Raw genomic sequence first — 11,843 nt, forward strand, 5'->3', positions numbered from 1 at the left:
AAAATCCCTGTTGCTAGTTAAAATGTTTTTCCTTTGGTTTCAGCCACAGACTCCCGATCCGGAATCTAACGCACGTGGCTTCCTTCAAAATGGCTTCCCGCTCTGATGGGAAGCGCTATCGTGTCTTCTTTGTGTGTCTCCTTGGTGCGTCTGAGGCCCCGCCTTGGCAGCCCACCTTTTATCTGGACTGGCAGGGTTGTAGATGTCAATCAGGGTGGGGGTGAGGCAATCTTTCCCCCATCACCCAGCCCACGTTGCCCTGAGGGTTTACACGTAGTCCAGTCCCTTATTCCACAAAGGTGTCTCCCAAGACAATGGCTATGTCCATGGCTTTTGTCTGGCTGAGAGGCCAGCCCATATTCCAAACTGTAAGGCTGCTCTCTCTCTCTCTCTCGCGATTCTCACAAAGGAGGGGGCTGGGGTCATAACAGTACCTTGAACCAATAGTGGAAGCTCTAAGAAAATATTTTCCTTGGCTCAAGTTACACAGTCGTACAAAAGACAGACAATGATATTTGTACCATATAGCCTACTGTATAATAGGGGACTAGTTTATGTTGTAGTAACACATTATTGAGCATGCACTATTAGGCGCATATTGATCTGTATACATGGTTCAGTTTGAGTTCCGTAAGTAAAAGTCTCTGTTAACTTAGCTCCAGCCTCTAGCGTTTTTATTTATAGCTTTTTGTTGTGTAACCCGGCCACATACACAACAAATTGGCAACGAGGTTAATAAACCTGCATCGTATCGAATGCTATGTTTTAATTGAAAACGGCACTCAGAAGAGGCAGAGTGATGCCGCAAGTCTGAAAAGAAGCGGGAGTTCAGCCAGAGTCGGGAGACCGAAAGACACAGTCGGAGCCATAGCCCGTCCGGGCAAGACCAGCCGGCGCTGAACCCCAGGGCTGAGGGTCTGCCTGCCTCAGAAGGGAAATGAAAAAAAAGGAGTGCCACACGCATCTAGCCAGAGTACGCATGCGACGCTAGCAAAAAAATGTCACGTGAGTCAAAAAGAAAACAAGGGACCGGGGCTTAATTTACATGACAATGATAAATTAACATAATTTACATATTACATATAATTTACATTTACATTAACATAACCAAGGATGGCATTAATTGGAATGATTACATCATTTGATAGTAGCATTGAAGACTGGGCAATTTATATTGAAAGAATAGAGTTACATTGTGATGCTAACGATACTAATGAAGAAAAGAAAGCCAGCGCCGTACTACATCCACACTAGACCAGATAATTTTGAAAACACCAGTTTCGCATAAAAATGATAGGCGTCCACACTATGCGTTTTTAAAAACTTCTCTGTCCACATTGAAACGGAGATTTCGGCGAATCTCCTCCTACTGCGCATGCGCAGGACACATCTACAGAAAACAAGTGACATGCTTGGTGTTGAATCTCACCGTGAAAGACAGTGCATGGTTGTTCAGTTACAGAATAGAAAAACTTCAAAGACAGACAGCTGTTGGCTCTTGCGCAGGAGGACCTAAAGGTAAAAAAAAACAAATACTGGAGCGTATGGAGGCAACCGACAGGGAGTTCATGGACAGTATGACCCAGCTGACAACGAACATTGAAAAACTGACGAACTCTGTTGCATTAATAAAGCCCCTTGTTAAATGTATAAAACATCAGTATTATCTTGTACTTCCATACAATGTTACATTAGGCTGTTACACATCTATTGTCAGAGAAATACTTGTATAAATAGGGAAACCACCTTCATATGAGCAAGGACAGAAAACAGAGCAAAGTGAGTATACTTATTTATTCAGTAAGTTATGGGTCAAAGTATTTGGTGAGTACATTTCTAACTCTTCTGGATTCAATCTCATTGCAATCTGTTCTGAAATTGTTAGGTTGCATTCAAGAAAACAATGAAATGGCACGCTGCCGTCACAATCTGTTCCGGCAAGTCATTACAGCGTTTTCAGATTTCTCCGGTTACTACGTCCACACTGATTTGCCCAGGCGGCGTTTTCAAAATTACACACCCTGGAAAGCGTTTCTGAAAATCTCCGGTTTTGGGGGACAAAAATGCCGTTTTAGTGTGGACGAAGGGTAAAAACGAAGAGAAAATGCTTTGGTTACGGATTTATCTGGTGTAGTGTGGATGTAGCCTTAGTGTAATGGACACGAAAACATATGGCCTGCTACGGAACTTGTTAACCCCTGAAAAGCCAGCTGACAAAATGTTCAAGCAAATAGTAGACACTCTCCAACAGCATTTAAACCCCAAACCACTGGTCATCACTGAAAGATTTAAATTCCATAAATGGAATCAGAGCAAATGAAAGCATTTCTGAATATTGTGCTGAATTGCACAAATTATCAGAACATTGTCAATTTGGAGCTGGTCTATCAGACGCATTGAGGGACAGGTTAGTGTGTGGCATTGTTGGGGTTAATTCGGGACTGCCATTACAGGTCAGGAGTGGCTCACGTAACACACATAATGTTAGGAGGCTGGAATGCGAGGGAGGGGGAGCGAAACTGGGGACCCCGCTACACCGAAACTACTTGTGTCACGTGATTCAGTAAACAAAAGAAACAGGTAACTCGTGAGCATATGGCTGCGGGCCAATAAGATGGACACAAGTGCCCGATATTACCTAATATGTAGCGGGGTTGTGCTGGGGGGAAAAGGGGTATAAATAAGAGCAGATTGTAAGGGGAAAACAGAACGCCTTCTCCAGCGACTCCGTGGATTCGCTGTGCCAGTTACGAATTCTGCAATAAAGCCACGTTTTGTAATATTCCGGTGTAAGTTGTCTCTCTTCCTAAACGAACACAGGGCAGAATTTCAAGCCCAACATTTGGTGACCCCGACGTGGGGAGGGAGAGACAACACAGTCTGGCGGGTCCGACGGCAGACAACTTGCGGCCGCAAGCTCGACTAAGGTCAGGAAGTGCCTGTTATATCGAAGACTTCCACTAGATAGTTAAATCACTGAGTTAGATCTTGTCTGCTGACGGATCCTCACCAACCCCAAATTACCCTGGGAGAGATCATTCCCGGTGCAGAATCGTGACTGGTAAGTACTAACTCTTATCTGTTTTTAGGAAGATTCTCCGCCCGTGGAAAAGTCTTCTGAGTGAGGGTACCCGCCGCCCACGATGGGCATAAAAGTCTCAGGAGTGAGGAGAATTAAGTCGCGGGACACCGTAGTACACAGGGATACTGACGGCGCCTACCTTAGACTGGTTGTTAAGAGGAGAAATCTCCCACGCGAAGGTCAGGTTTTGAAAGGCGACCGTCCCACATTTGATCCTCTCTGTGTACTAGGGAGCCATGGAGCACTTCCAATTTCGAGTTACCAAAACTCAGACATTTGTGTGTTGAGTAACAGAGTATATGAGAGTTTTTAGAAATATGGTAAAATTGATAACTGTGCGAGTTCAATAATCTAACAGTGAGCAGCCGCAGGGGTCGGACACCATCAAGGTAGGAGTGGAAGTGTTCCTCCGAGGCCCAGGGAAGCTCACCTGGAACGGAAAACGGTGGCATGGTCCATACCCTGTCGCCGAGGTCTCCAACAGGGCATTAAAAGGTAAGAAGGGAGGGGGACAATAACTGGCATCATTTTCTACTGGCTAAATAAGACCTCTGGCAAGTGGGGAGCGTTTCTGGGACAGTCGGCTCTAGGACTGTCTATTTCAATTGCTATCTTTATCACGTGTGGTTGTTGTTGCATACCCTGTATTAGGACCCTAGTCATCCGGACTATAGATCGAGCCTTGACTGGAAAGAATGGACCTCCACCGGCGTACCAGGCACCCTTGTTCCCGGTGGAAGGGGAGGACACGGCCCTCCCGGAAAGCGGACGCGCTATGGGAGGACACGGACTGAAATGGACCATGGCAAGGGGGGGATTGTGAATTTGTTATTGAATAAGTTTTCTGAAATGTTGCATGCTACTTGTAAAAATTGCGGATGTTTAGGGAACCCCTACCCATATTTTGTGACCCTAGGTCGGACAAATCAGGATAAGCAAATAGGGAGGACACGCCAAAGAGTGCCGGGGGACGCTCACCTCCCTGCCTGATCCCGGCAGCCGCGGAAAAGATTGTAAGGGATGTGGGGATGTGGCCTCTGGGAGGCCAAGGGAGGGAGTGTTGGGGTTAATTCGGGACTGCCATTACAGGTCAGGAGTGGCTCACGTAACACACATAATGTTAGGAGGCTGGAATGCGAGGGAGGGGGAGCGAAACTGGGGACCCCGCTACACCGAAACTACTAGTGTCACGTGATTCAGTAAACAAAAGAAACAGGTAACTCGTGAGCATATGGCTGCGGGCCAATAAGATGGACACAAGTGCCCGATATTACCTAATATGTAGCGGGGTTGTGCTGGGGGGAAAAGGGGTATAAATAAGAGCAGATTGTAAGGGGAAAACAGAACGCCTTCTCCAGCGACTCCGTGGATTCGCTGTGCCAGTTACGAATTCTGCAATAAAGCCACGTTTTGTAATATTCCGGTGTAAGTTGTCTCTCTTCCTAAACGAACACAGGGCAGAATTTCAAGCCCAACAGGCATGTACTGTGAAACCACAAAGAAGAAGCTCCTGTGTGAAAAAGACCTTACATTCGAGAAAGCATTAAACATCTCAATATCATTAGAAACAGCCTTCACAGATAGAACAAAAATCCCTGGAATACGCAATGGATAAAATGTCACTGCGCAGAAATGAAGGAAAGAAGTGTTACCGTTGTGGGAACAGGTCATTTGACCCTGATGCTGTTGGTTTAAAGATAAAGAATGCTGAAACTGTGGCAAACAGGGCCACACTGGCAGAGTATGCAAAGCCAGTGAACAGTAGGAAAAGGACAAAATACAGAGAAGCAAGAAAGCCCAGAAAGGAAAATACAACAATGTGCACAAAATGGAAGAAAGCAGTTCTGATGAAAATGACTCAAATGAAAGTGAATTGTCTTGTCTGCCACTTCACAGTGTGAAAGAGACAGATGATCGAACAGTAATATGGATCACTCCACAAGTGGCAGGTGTGAGACTAAAAATGGAGTTGGACACAGGCTCAGCCTTAACAGTGATCTCTGTACATGACTACCATCGACTGTTTTCTCACATACCTCTGAAACAGACTAAGCTACTGCTAAAGACTTACACAGAGGCAAAATTAAAGTGACAGTGACCCATGGAGGTAAAACACAGCAACTGAACCTCTATGTACTGAAAAATGGAAGACCACCGTTGCTGGGACATGAATGGCTCAGGAAAATCCAGTTGGATTGGCACACCATCAAGGCACTAGTTGTGTCAGCAAAGGAGGGCAGCAAGGCTACATCTGAGAGACTGTCACAAACACTTGCTGACTCTGAGGAAGTGTTCAGGAAAGGAATAGGAACACTTCAGGGCATGAAAGCAAAGATCGAAATTGAGGAAAATGCTTTTGTCCAAAATTTCACAAAGCCAGGCTAGTGCCATATGGAATCCGTCCTACAGTACAGGCAGAGCTGAAACATCTGGAGCAGACTGGGGTCCTGTCAAAGGTGGATTGGAGTGAATGGGCCATTGTTCCAGTGATGAAGAAAACCTCCAGCACAAAACCAGGAAAACCAAGCAAGGTGCACATATGTGGAGAATTTAAAGTGACTGTTAATCCAGTTCTCCGCACTGTACAGTATCCTTTACCTTGTATTGAGGATATTTTTGCTTTCCTGTCAGGAGGGGAACATTTCACAAAAATTGACTTGACCCAGGCTTACCTTCAAATGGAAATCAAGGAAGCATCCAATAAATACCTGACAATAAATACACACAAAGCACTTTATCAGTACAACAGGTTGGTGTTTGGGATAGCATCAGCGCCTGCAATCTGGCAAAGGGCAATGGACCAGGTCCTGTAGGGGATTCCAGGGACTCAGTGTTACCTGGATGACATCATTGTCACCGGCAAAGATGATGACGATCATCTTTCTAACCTTGAACAAGTGCTCACCTGGTTACGAGAATATGGGCTCAGAGCTAATCGACAGAAATGTGAGTTTTTCAAAAAGGAAATCTCATACTGTGGGCATGTGATCAACAAGGATGGTTTACACGTCTCAAGACAAGATAGAAGCGGTGCTTAAGGCACCACCACCTGAAAATGTGTCTCAGCTGAGAGGATAGCTTGGTCTAGTGAACTACTACCACAAGTTCTTGCCTAACCTATCCAAAGTCCAACACTCACTAAATGCACTATTACAGACAGGGACACAATGGAAATGGACTGAGAGCTGTGATAAGCGTTTCAAGAAACTAAAAGACTCATAACTTCAGACTCACGCAATTTGACCCCTCCTTACCTATCCGACTAGCTTGTGATGCCTCGCCCCATGGGATAGGAGCTGTGTTATCGCACAAGTTTCCAGATGGCTCAGAAAGACTAATAGTCTTTGCCTCAAGAATGCTAACTTCAGCTGAATGCAACTACGCACAGATTGACAGAGAGGCTCTGAGCTCCGTGTGGGGAGTCAAGAAATTAAGTCACTACTTGTATGACCAGAAGTTTACTCTGTTGACTGACCATCAGCCTCTCACGTCAATCTTCAACCCAAGGAAAGGCGTTCCAGTGATGACAGCACAAAGGCTGCACTGATGGTCTCTTTTCTCAGGAGATCACATTTACAACATCAAACTCAAAGGGACCAAGCAACACGGCAATGCAGATGGTTTGTCATGTTTACCACTGCCCACTTCTGAGGTAACTATGCAAATGGATTCAGCAGAGATCTTTCGCACAACAATAGTTGAACAATTACCAGTAACAAACAGCCTCATTGAAAGGGAAACACGCAATGACCCTACGTTGTCAAAAGTGTATGACATCACAGTAAAGGGGTGGCCAGTGCGGGGTAACACACTGTTTCCAGCCTTCTCAGCGAGGAAGGAGCAGTTGTCAATATGTCGGAGAACACTAATGTGTGGCTCACGAGTTGTGATTCCTCCCAAGTTACGCACCAGAGTGCTGGAGGAACTGCACGAGGGGCACCTGGGTACCGTAAAGATGAAAGGTCTTGCCCGTGCTGATGTGTGGTGGCCAGGAATTGATAAACAAATTGAGAACGTGACCAAGAACTGCTCTGGATGTCAAAAGATCCAGAACACACCACCACAAGCCCCTCTCAATCTATTTGAGTGGCCCTCATCACCATGGCAGCTGGTGCCCATCGACATTGCTGGACCATTCATGGACTCTATCTTTTTAATCACCATTGATGCACATTCCAAATGGCCAGAGGTCATCAAAATGAAGACAACCACATCGGAAAAGACAATGGATGTCAATTTGTCTCTGAAGAATTCCAAAGTTTTGTGAAGAACAATGGAATCAAGCACTTTACATCGGCTCCTTACCATCCATCCACAAATGACTCGGCAGAAAGTTTTGTACAGGCATTCAAGAAAGCCCTCAAGGCAAGGGACAGCGAAAATCGACCACAACACAAGATAGTTTCCTCGCCCTTCGTACTGCATAACATGCAACCACTAACTAGACTCCAGCGATGATGCTCCTGAACAGGAACCTGAGGTCCTGCATAGATCTTCTCAAACCAAATGTATGGCATGATGTAGAGAACAGACAGTTCAAACACTTGAATGCTAAGTCAACACGGAGCTTCAGAGTGGGACAGTCAGTTCTTGCATGGGATTACCGGACTGAAAAGTGGCAGCCGGGTTTAATTTCCACCATAGACGGGCCACTGATGTATAGAGTACGGGTGGGAGAGAATGTATGGAGACGTCATGTGGATCAAATCCTGGATGCTCAGGTGAAAACCTCAACAACACCTTGCCCTGACTCCCTGGATGTAGAAGCAAACACTCCTGATGTGACCACATCAGCCTCGTCCACAGATAAGGCTGTCATCAGTGCTAAGGACCCACCTGATGTACCTGTGGAGATTAATTCCCCAAAGCAAGTGTTGCAGGGCAGACATTACCCGGAGAGGCAGAGAAGGGCCCCCCAGAGACTTCAGTTATAATAATTATTATTATTACTACGTCATTTTGTTATAATTTCATATTATTATGTTACTAATTAAACAGTTGGTGGGCTTTGTACATTAAGGGTCCACATACAGTATTTGTTTAGCGTAGTACCCCTGTTAAACAAAACAGTTGATACATTTTTAAAATAAAAGGGGTGGAGTGTACCATATAGCCTACTGTATAATATGGGACTATTTTATGTCGTCGTACCACGTTATTGGGCATGCGCTATTAGGCGCATATCAATCTGTATATATATGTTCAGTTCGGGTTCCGTAAATCAAAGCCTCTGTTAACTTAGCTCCAGCTTCTGGCGTTTTTATTTATAGTTTCTTGTTGTGTAACCCGGCCACATACGTGACAATGTTCACGAATACACAGAATGTGTACATATTGTACTTCAAAAGCATTCCAGATTAACCCCAGAGGTGGGAACATCTGTCTTAATAGATGTTATTGTAAATGAGTTTCGACCTACGTTACAGAGAATGTATACTCTTACTTGTGTAGCATGTGAAGAGTTAAGTAAAATAGTGGGTCTTTTCCAATAGTGCCAGAGGTAGTTTCAATGCCAAAGGATTATTACAAACAAAATGCTGGAGGAACACAACACGTCAGGCAGCATCCACAGACATGAAGAAACAGTCGACATTTCAGGACAAGATCCTTCATGAAGACTGAAAAGGAAGGAGAAAGGTGCGAGAACGAGAATAAGAAGGTGTGGGCACAGAAGGAGTACAAACCAGAAGGTGATAGATGAAGCCAGGAGGGTGGGGGAGGGAGAATGAAGTAAACAACTGGGAGGTCGACTGTTTATACAGTTCTGTGGATGCTGCCTGACCTACAGAGTTCCTCTAGCATTTTGTGTGTGTTTTTCTGGTTTTTCCAACACCTGCAGAATCTCTTGTGTTTGCCAAAGAATTATACTGTTACTGGAAATAAGGACAAAATACTTGTATGAGTACTGGAGTACTGGAGGCTGCCCTGGCTGCTCCATTGGGTAATATTGTGCGTATTACTTAATATTGTGACAGCTGTCCTATACAATTTGAATGTTATTTTAACCTATAGTTCTATTTTCTATTTACCAAAAATGACAATGACTTAAGTTTTGGTTAATCATTACCAGATTAACCTCTGCTTACAATTTCACTGTAAACTTAGTTTTAACATTATCTGCTTTATATGAACTTTACTCATGTCACCCAGTTGTAACTGGTATTATATTTGTTTTGACAGTGTAGTTACATTTAGATAATGCTGTTCTAAAGGTTTGCAGTTCTTTGATCACATCAACAATCATGAGAAACGAGTACAAATTTTTGGAGTCCAGTTAATCGTCAACAATATATATTCAAAGCACAAATCAGAATTGTTGCTGATATTTCAACAACATTTGAATAATTTTGTGTGTGTGTATATATATAGTATTCCTGTTTGCTTAAATAATTACAGGTTATATGTATAAATACGTTAATTACCTACATCATCATGCCACCACATGATACGTGCACGCCTCATTTATAGAAAAGATAAAGTTAAACACATATTTTCAGACTCCAGTGTCTTTCTTTTGAATTAATTTAATGTTCTGAAGTTACAAAACATACATTGGTGACTAGGTATTTTAAAAATGAACCTGTGACGGCTACTGACCTGTTGAAGCAGCATTTTAGAGTTAAAAAATAGCACGATGAGGAACAGAAGAGTTCAAAGCAGCACAGGACATGTTTTTCAGAAGTGAAGATAGGGTCAAGCTTTTTTTTTAAAAAAGGCCATAAACGTAAGAATTCAGGGTTCATAAAAAGTGAGTACTGGGTGATAATAATCATTAAAAAAATTGCAAGCGGCTGGCTACATCTGAAAGATTGATTGAGTTAGATTTCACAACGGGTAATTGGCTCATGTATACTGAACAGTGAATCAGTATTTTGAATCAGTATTTTGAAGCAAATAAAATAGCTAGTGAGAAATGAGTGCCAATTTTGCCAAGTGGATTGTATTTGAAGGCATATAGTTTGCATTGAAGTTTCACTGCTCCAGCCAAACCATCGGAAATGAGTTTTTCTGATATTGTCAGTGTAATGCAGGACCAAAGCCATTGTTGATTGCAGAACACTTTAGGTTTCATAAGCAATATCAAAAGGAAGGGGAGTCCATTTCCGTGCATGTGACTGAATTGAAGAGGTGATCTGAGCCTTGTCAGTTCAGTAATGAGTTTACTAATACACTACAAGATCATTTAGTTTGTGGAATCTTACAAGAAAGCATTAAAAATCAGCTGCTAAATGAAACATAGCGTACACTTAAAAGAGCAGTGGAAGTCACGGTTTCAATGGAAACTGCATTCAGAGATGCAATTGATTTGCAGTCAGAAATGAAACTGCAGCCTCTAAAAGAAGCCATCCTGGGTGAACAAGTTGTGTTTTTGTTGTGACAGTGGCCCACATACACCAACCAAATGCAGATTTAAAGGAAAATTTGCAGAAAATGCAACAAAGTAGGTCATATACAAAGACCATGTTGAGCAGACAAAAATAAATGGACTGCAGTTTATCAATACAATAGTCTTATTTTTGGAGTGGCATCTGCCCCTGCACTCCAGCAGAAAGCTGTGGACCAGGTGCCACAAGGCTGCCCAGGCACTCAGTGTTACCTGGATGACATCATCATTAAAAGTAAGGATGACAAAGGACATCTCCAAAATCTCAAGACAGTGTTAAAAAGAAGATTATGGGCTCAGAGCACAACATGACAAGTGTGAATTCTTTAAATCAAGCATCACTTTTTTTTCAGGTTAAGATGGTGCTACCGAACTGGTTGTTCAAAAGGCGAGAAATTCGACTAAAAACATTACTAATAATATCTTTTGTTATCACCGCAAATAATGAAGAGGTGAACGATGGCAAGGCGAGTTTGGAAGACGAGCTGTGCTGGGGAGTTGCAGAATTGATGCAGGTGGAGTGAGCCATTCAGAGAGGAGAAGTCGGGGCAGAGGAGTTCTGATGCCTGTACAACAGGTCTGGGTGCAGGGTTGGATTGCTCTGGGCACTGAGCTGACTTGAAGAGTTTGAAGGCAGCTTTGGGCTGGGCAGCGAAATCTGGGCCTGGACCACGTGACTGGGCAATGTGGTCTAGGCCCCGAGCCCTTCTCAGCAGTGGTTCCCAGGTCCTAATGAGAGGTACGATTCACTGTTTAGACAATTTAAATGTCAGCCCATATTGGAGGCAATAGCCGATTCCGCTCGTTGTCTGTAATGTTCACTCCTTTCTACATGGCGCCAGAGTCTTTTGCTACAGTAGTTCCTGGGTCCTTACGTGAGGTACAATCTGATGTTTGGACAATTTAAATGCTGGCCCAGGAGGACTGGAAAGACAGGGTGTCAGCATTGGAGGCAAGAGCTAACTTTGCACGCTTTCTGCAATGGTTCCTCCTCTCTCCACGGCTCTGAAGACTGCCCCGGCTGCTCTGCTCTGTTCCTGCAAATATGATGGACTGATACTAAGGCTTTTGGGCCTACTCTGGCCTGCTCCAGAGTTTGGATCTGAGGACTCAATTTGGTTTGGAATGTTGTTGCTCGCTTTAACTGTTTGTACGATTTGTGTCTCCACCCCCTCTTCTCCTGTGCAATGGGTGTTGGTCTTTTATTTTTTTATTGGGTTCATCCAGTTTTCTTGCTTTGTGGCTGCCTGTAAGCAAACAAATCCCAAGGTTGTCTAATTTACATATTCTTTGATAATAAATGTACTTTGAAACTAATTGTCATACATGAATAATACATAAGGATTGCACAAGTGTGCTGGGAAAATTCAAGCAGTG

General features: G+C 43.7%; 1 long non-coding RNA gene across 1 annotated transcript; it reads left to right on the top strand.

Moving 5' to 3' along the window:
- Window positions 1–1,842: 1,842 nt before the first annotated feature.
- On the top strand, window positions 1,843–4,500 carry LOC140730562 (uncharacterized). Its single transcript, XR_012099632.1, has 2 exons — window positions 1,843–3,061; window positions 3,441–4,500. It is a non-coding gene; the product is annotated as an uncharacterized lncRNA (long non-coding RNA).
- Window positions 4,501–11,843: the final 7,343 nt, after the last annotated feature.

This window comes from Hemitrygon akajei, chromosome 7, assembly GCF_048418815.1.
Source record: "Hemitrygon akajei chromosome 7, sHemAka1.3, whole genome shotgun sequence".
Classification (NCBI taxonomy): domain Eukaryota; kingdom Metazoa; phylum Chordata; class Chondrichthyes; order Myliobatiformes; family Dasyatidae; genus Hemitrygon; species Hemitrygon akajei.